This window comes from Xenopus laevis, chromosome 9_10L (genome assembly GCF_017654675.1).
Source record: "Xenopus laevis strain J_2021 chromosome 9_10L, Xenopus_laevis_v10.1, whole genome shotgun sequence".
NCBI lineage: Eukaryota > Metazoa > Chordata > Amphibia > Anura > Pipidae > Xenopus > Xenopus laevis.
This window is the reverse complement of record NC_054387.1, coordinates 3,936,382-3,943,898: the sequence shown is the minus strand read 5'-3', so window position 1 is coordinate 3,943,898 and position 7,517 is coordinate 3,936,382.

Sequence of the window (7,517 nt, the reverse complement as noted above, 5' to 3'; positions counted from 1 at the left end):
GAATTTGAGAAAAGACACATTGCCTCATCTATTATGGGTTCGGATGGCACTTGGGGTGCTGCAGTGGTCAAAACGCCCCTGTCCACCTGACACTTTTATAATGTTTTGGAATGGACATTGCCATGGTAGAGCTTTGCGTGGAGGTCCACATTAAACAACATTATGACTGTTTGCAGATGGACTGAGGTGGCAGTCAAATCACACATTGTACCATAAACCCAAAAAAAGTGTTGTGATTTGGTTGAATCCCAAATCGAATCCTTTATTCAGGCACCTCTGCTTCCATCATGGTTGTTGAATATTTTTATTGACCTTTCTGTAGAAAACAATCTACTTTTTTATTATTATTATTATTATCATCACAGACTTTATTATCATCACAGACTCTTATTTTTACATATGTTCTCACCAACTGTCTTCTCACCTTTCCCTCTCTGCATTCCATGTTCATTCTATCTTGTCGGAGATTATCATTTATGCTTTTCTGCTCACAGCACTGAGCAATATTGTACACAGAGTCTAAATTGAATTTATCAGTCATAAAACCAATATCCGTAGTGGCCGTCAAATTCATCCACTCGTTTCATTGATTATTTACCACAGTCTTTGTCTAATTTGGAGATGTTAAGTAATCACAGCCGCAGGTTGAAAGCCACTAAATTGAATTCAGTGAATAAAACTTGCATTTGTTGGTCTCTCAGGATACAGAAATCTGATCTGAACTAAGTGGAAATTACACATCTTGTCGCTTCATATAAAAAATTATTCGTTTTGCTCACTTGTGGTCAATAAACTTTTTGTCTCTTAGCAAAGACAAAGAGATCCATAAAGAGCTTCAGGCATCTGCAGTTTGTGGTCTTTTATCATGGTTGCGGTTCCAGCGAAATGAGCACCAAGAAGCAAACATTCTGCACAGAAAACAAATAATTTGTTGTGTCTTCAGGTCATGGAATTCAGAACAGTCATATTAATTACATTTGTTATCATCATGGTGTTCTCAATTAAAATGCAGCATAGAACTTTTTTTAGTCTCTGTTCTGTTTAAAAATCAGGACAAGTTGACATTTTACCCCAACATACCTTCCCAGAATGCCAGTGTAATTGTGCCTGCAGCAATCAGGTGCAAAACTTTGCACTGGTTAGGAAATTGTACTCCTACATTCAGGTAGGACATTATATGCCAAGTGCATGTTCATCTAGAGTGATCCCCAACCAGTAGCTCGTGAGCAACATGTTGCTCTCAGGGTCCTCAAAACAGAGGCTTATTTTTAATTTCCAAGCTTGAAAGCAAGTTTTAATTTTGTAAAAACAAAATATAGTGCCAAGTAGAGCCTCTTGTAGGCTGCCAGTACACATAGGGGCTACCGAATAGCCAATCATAGCCCTTATTTGGCACCCCAAGGGACTTTTTCATGCTTGTGTTGCTCCCCAACTCTTTTTACATTTGAATGTGGCTCACGGGTTAAAAAGGTTGGGGACTCCTGATCCAGATCAACAATGAGGACCCTGTACTTACCACAAAGTATATCAAGGAAGGTATAAGGTACAGGGCTCCCTTGCACCAGAATTTACTACACCATGGACCTCGTGCACCAAAATAGGGCCAGCTGGCAAATTAGCGAACAGTCTAGATTTGGAATTTCTAATTCCACTTCTTACTTGAGTTTTAAGTTTATCAATTCTCCAGTCAATTTTATCGAGCATGAAGACCCCCAAGAATAAGTTTCTTGAGATGCACAAGGTACGTTTTTAGACTTCTATACTAGACCATGCGTATAATCCACCAGAACTCTTGAGAATTCTTGAATATAGTAGAAATATATAGATTCAGATCATTAATGATGTGGATATTGATTTGAATGAGTCTTGGAAACTCTTGGAATGCAAAAATGTTGGTCGTACAACTTACGTAATAAAGTACATTTATTGAAACGTCTATTTGTTGATTTATTAGCGCCTACTAGTCTTCTGCTTAAATATATGGGTGACCCATGTCTGCAGAATTCAACACAGAAAGAATAAGACTGATCTAGAGGTTCTTATATCATGCTACTGGGTTCCTTGCCTGGAAAATGAATGGCTCTTATAACCATGATTGCTTCTATTGTTTTTTATTCATTGTTCAATCAAGGCAGTTGACAATCAAACTCATGGCTTACATTGTATTATTAACAATGAGAGTAGGCAGAATCATACTGCCTGTTTCATGTTTTAGCGAGAATAAGCATCATTTGGGACCTTATAATCAAGTCCCAAAACCACAGTGAGTCACCTATAGTATAGTTTATTGTGTCTGATGCTTCTTCCTTTGATGATACCTTCCATATAATTACTGCTTCCCTAGGTGAGTTTGTGTCATTAGTGTACTTGCCTTTGGAATATACAATACGTAAGTTCATAGCCATTAAGTATTTCCTCACTTCAGAAAACACAGACAAATGGGTTCATCTGACTTACTGAATGGGTCATTTGTTAGGGTAGTTTGTAATGTAGTATGTAAAAGTTTGCTCTGTCTGATATAATGTAATGATGTGCAATCTAGAAGGAATTCCAGAAGTACCAACGTGCCCTGACCTCTCAAGAGGACTGAAAAAGTTGAATACTACTGATCTAATTTATACCTTGGAGTACCGTTCCATGGTAATTTTTTTGGATTCATAGGGGAATGATTGCCATTGCTCAGTTTATGCCTCTTGTGCGTTAAAGGAAGCAAGTGCCCAATTCAAGATGGGGAACTTAGGCACAAGTAGACATCTGTAATTTTCTAGGAATTACAGAATAGCCACATCTATAGTAGAGTTTAATTCCTTGACGGATACGAAGCAGAAAATTAGCTCACCAGTCCAGGTATTATGGAAATCTAAAAGTCCATAATGTTGTATTACATTATAATTTTGGCTTTAGGACAAGAATGTCATGGCCAGCACCCAATACCAGAACAAGTGCCAAGTACCCTGGTCTTGGCTCGGCTTCACCAGTAGTGTGACCACCGTTGGGCTTTGGGAGGAGCCCTCAGCTTACTTGGGTGCCACCTGGACTTAACGAGGGGTACAAGGCGAGATGTTCTGGCTAGCAAAGGGGCACGGCTGTTAGCAGAGTCTTTTTGGGTCGAAGGTCAATGTACAAAGGATTAGGCAGAATCGTAGTCGGGCAGGCGGATAGCAAGGATCGTCAAACAGGTAAAGGGTCAAAACCTGGTGATCAAACAAGGGGTTAAACAGAAGCGTTGTCGAAAGCAGGCAAAGGTCAGGATCCAGAAGTAAGAATAGTCAAAATATCCAGGCAGGGGTTAAAACAGGTTTAGAAGATAACAGACAGATTTAGCACAAGGCTCAGGAGCACCAGGAAATACAATCCTATCACGGGCAATGACAAACTGTGGGAATGCCCCTTTAATACTTTTGAATTTGGCGTCATTGACCGCTGACGTCATTACGTCAGCGCGCATGCGCCTTTAAATCTGGAAGTGCGCATGTGTTCGCGCACTAGGAGAGAGCCGGCACAAGAAGAGGAGCGGCGGGCGTCCCATGCCGTCCCCCCACTAGACCACCAGGGTGAGACTTCGTTACAAAGATGCATATATAAGGAAGGTCCAAGAGAGGCCATTCTCCACAAACATAGCTAAAAGAATACCTCACAATCATGTTTATTTGTATTGGCTTCTGGAATACTTTTTGTAGAATTTTGATGAAGATACAGTAAATACACCCCTAGGCGCAACTTTAATGTTGTGTATGATGCACGCGGTGCACAATAAACACCGTTAATATTGATGGGAAAATGGAGTGGCTTACTTGCCCTTAGATTTTAGTCCATATATAAAATATACAGTATTTATATCGACAGTATCCAATTCTGAAGACAATTACCGTTATTATGTTTTTGATGAGTATGGAAAATGCTATAGCCAAGACAAACAGTATGACAACACCAATTGCACATATCCAGAGTGGCAAGGATTTGTAAAGACATGAATCTGTGCCCTTAATGAACATGAAATGAGTTTATAAACAGGTCCTACTTTCCTTTTGAAGCCAGAGGCTAATCTCCTATTTCTTAAAACCTGAAACCTGCTATCCCCACCCTTTTACTGTTTCACAGGAAGAATAAAGTCATTGCTGGCAGAAGATGGCATTTTTTTCGTTACACAATTCATGTCTTGAAATTAGATTTAACGTGTAATGTGGGAAAGCCATTCAGACTGATCGTGCTGTGTGGTGTTGCACAGAGTCATTTCCCTATGTTTGTTAAACAGAGATTGTATTGCATAATATTCATTGTTAAAGTGCAAAAAGATAAGTGTATGACCAATGTCATAGTCCATAACAATTGCAGGGGTAATGTAAAATTCCCTAACCCCAGGTTGGACAATTTGTTGAAAGGAAAAAAGGTGATGGGTAGGGATGGGCGAATTTGACCCGTTTCGTTTCTCCAAAAATTCGATGCCGGTGAAATGTTGCCGACGGCCATTAAAGTCTATGGGCGTCAAAAAAGAAATTGTCGCGAGGTGAAATATTCTTGACGCACGACATACAAGTCTATGGGCGTCATTTTTGCAGCGAAACAAGGCGAAAAAATTCGTCCATCCCTAGTGATGGGCACACAAGGATTCCACAAAGACCACAAAACATTTCAGTCTTGTTAGCTTTATGCTAAAGCCTTGTGTGTTTTGAACTAGGATTGAGGGCCTGTCTGGGCCAGAAGTAAGTAAGGTTTCAGAGATGGCCTTCTCTGTTAGAGCTGAGACCTGCCCTGAGAAAATGCATAAGAAGCTCCACCCAGTTATTTGGAAGAACACAACTGGAGAGGCAAAAGTGTCAGGTCTGCATTAAAAGAAACAAATAGTTATGGGTAACTAGGGAATGCAATGTTCCAATTACTTGAATAGGAAGTATCAAGGCTAGTCAACATGATGCCAAACTCAGAATCTGAAGTCTAAGTCCAGTTTACATTCATCCCATCCCTGTCCAACATCCTTACTGGTGTCAAAAACAGCCATAACAGTACCCTTTTTCCAAATCTGGTGCTTAGAAGTCATCACTTTTGCTTACAAAATAATTCTGCGTTCGCTTTAGGAGCATATCCCAAATTCAACCCTACCTCGTACAAGAGACAATGCCCTGCTCAAATTCCACATACACTACTGTAATACATTACTCTGTAGATTTCCCCTCCAATCCATGATGGACACTCTTGCCAGACTCATTCACCTCTCCCTCTCCACAAGTGTCGCCCCTCTCTGCCAGTCCCATTCACTTCAAGATAGCTTTACAATGCACTCAACAATGTTGCACCACCATTTCACCTCTCTAATTGTCTTCAGTCTGCATATGACCTTCTTTGTTCCTCCTTATTTATTACGTCTTCTCACTCCCACAACCAGGACTTTTCATGTGAAGAACTCATCCTCTGGTATTCTCACCCATGTCCCTGGTAAGGCCTCATCTGGAGTATGCAGTTCAGTTTTGGACTCCAGTCCTTAAGAGGGATATAAATGTGCTGGAGAGAGTGCAGAGATGTGCAACTAAATTGGTTAGAGGGACGGAAGACTTAAATTATGAGGGGAGACTGTCAAGGTTGGGGTTGTTTTCTCTGGAAAAAAGGCGCTTGCGAGGGGACATGATTACACTTTACAAGTACATTAGAGGACATTATAGACAAATAGCAGGGGACCTTTTTACCCATAAAGTGGATCACCGTACCAGAGGCCACCCCTTTAGACTAGAAGAAAAGAACTTTCATTTGAAGCAACGTAGAGGGTTCTTCACAGTCAGGACAGTGAGGTTGTGGAATGCACTGCCGGGTGATGTTGTGATGCTGATTCAGTTAATGCCTTTAAGAATGGCTTGGATGATTTTTTGGACAGACATAATTTTAAAGGCTATTGTGATACTAAACTCTATAGTTAATATAGATATGGGTATATAGAATTTTAATTAAAAGTAGGGAGGGGTGTGTGTATGGATGCTGGGTTTTCATTTGGAGGGGTTGAACTTGATGGACTTTGTCTTTTTTCAACCCAATTTAACTATGTAACTATTTAACTATGTTCCACTAGACACTTCCAGAACATCCAATCTTTCAAACGATCACTTAAAAACCATTCAAGCCTATAACTTGAGGCCTCAGCAACTAAAACACATTCCCAACCCCCCATTCTTCACTCACACACTAACTACTACTATTCCACTTTTCACTATGCACTTGCCATTGCTATCCTAACCAACAAGAACTCTACAACCAACTATATTTCAAGCTCTGACAAGCAGAGACCTCCTCCTATTTGACTCCTAACAATATTCAATTGTATCTGTTCATCTGTTCATGATACAACAATGAGAATTAAGTCAATTAGATGAAATTCCTCACTTAAAACCCATGCAGTGCTAATAACTTGTCCATGTTTATATCCTGTGCTTTCCCCCAGATTCTGAGAGCATGTGAGCGAGAAAGCTGATACTCTAGAAGCTTGATTACACTCCAGTGCCGATGTTTATGCAGTGAGAAATGGCCATAAGTGCACTGTCATCAATCATTAGCATTGCCCCCGGAGGAAAGCCTCACAAACACAGGGAGACCATAGCAACACCACACAGATAAAGTTGATCTCAGAGAGAGGCAGAAACGGAAGAGATATCATAAACACCTTTGAATAGTTCAAGTATTTGACAGCATTCACAAGGGATTTATTTTTCATAGAAAGGAGGAAAAAGAAATAAGCAGTCATGACCCAACATTGCAGGAAGAAAGATTTACACATTCAATGGAGGGATCAGCACTTCACAGAATGGCTGGTGAATCCATTTTCAGGGCCCATCTGTGTTAGGGCTAGTACAGTAGGAGAATTCACAGAGTGATTTGTGTTTTTGCTGTGTTTACTGTCAGTCCTCCCGATGTCTGTCCATGGTGACCAATAGCTACCTACTAGAAACGTGCTCATATTGTCCATTCAGTTGGCTGAAAATGATGGATTGGTTGGGTATGGGTCACTGCATTAGACTAAAGTTGTACCTGGAGGGGGGATCTGGCAGTTGACAAATGGAGGTCCAAATGGATCTGGCAGTTGACTCAATGGAGGTCCAGCTAGGAGTATGGACACCGCTTCACTGTAGAAGCTAGGCAACACACAAACCAATATGTCACCTATCTTAGTTTGGATTTAGCACAAGTTACTGTTTTATAATTATAGAAAAAAAGGAAATCATTTTTAAAAAACGCAGAGTATTTGGATAAAATGGAGTCTATGGGAGATGGCCATTACGTAATTTGGAGCTTTTTGGATAACTGGTTTCCGGATAACAGGTCTCATACCTGTACAATGAGAAGGGGAGAAACGGTAGCTGTCTCAAAACAGTTCCAAGTGCTAGCTCCTTCTCAAAGCTCAGAATCAGGCACAATGCACTGAGATGGCTGCCTCCACTGTTACAGCTAAATGGTAGTGGTAAATGGTAGATACTGGGATACTGGCTAGATACTGGAATACTGGCTACATACTGGGATACTGGCTAGATACTATC